The 431-nt window shown below is 68.4% G+C and overlaps 1 long non-coding RNA gene across 2 annotated transcripts in view; it reads left to right on the top strand.

Annotated features, from left to right (window-relative positions):
* Positions 1 to 6: 6 nt before the first annotated feature.
* The window catches only part of LOC102257987, a 3347-nt gene continuing 2922 nt past the window's right edge, over positions 7 to 431 (top strand). For both annotated transcript variants that reach the window (XR_001359760.1, XR_314473.2), the window contains exon 1: positions 7 to 297. This is a non-coding gene — a long non-coding RNA (uncharacterized LOC102257987). The remainder of the gene's footprint in view (positions 298 to 431) is intronic.

Here is a 431-nt window from a genome sequence, read left to right on the forward strand (position 1 = left end):
GGGGATGTGACTGGGACAGGATGTGACATCAACGAGGCGGGGGAATTGAACTCGCAGGAAATTCCATCCCGATGGGCCGCGGCGGTGGGGGGCTCCAGGCCCCTGGGATTGGGGACCTGGACTCAGGCAGCCAGCGCTGGGACCGGGCCCTGGGTGCTAGGAGTGGACCGCAGAGTGGGAGGGCCTGGCCGGAGGGCGGCACCTCCAGGAGGGAGGGACAGAGAGCAGGCCCCGCCCTCAGGGCCATGTTTGCTGGAGCTGCTGAGGCTCGGACCCAGGACCGATGCTGCAGGGCAGGTGGGTGATGGGTGGACACACAGGCCTCTCTCCTGCCTGTGGGTGGGGACAGGCCTTCCTGCGGGGGCTTGGGTCCCATTTAGGGTGTGGGCGAGGGTGGGTGCTGTGTCCTGGGTGGGTGCGTGCACGTGGGG

Source organism: Myotis brandtii, unplaced genomic scaffold, assembly GCF_000412655.1.
Source record: "Myotis brandtii unplaced genomic scaffold, ASM41265v1 scaffold691, whole genome shotgun sequence".
Taxonomy (NCBI): domain Eukaryota; kingdom Metazoa; phylum Chordata; class Mammalia; order Chiroptera; family Vespertilionidae; genus Myotis; species Myotis brandtii.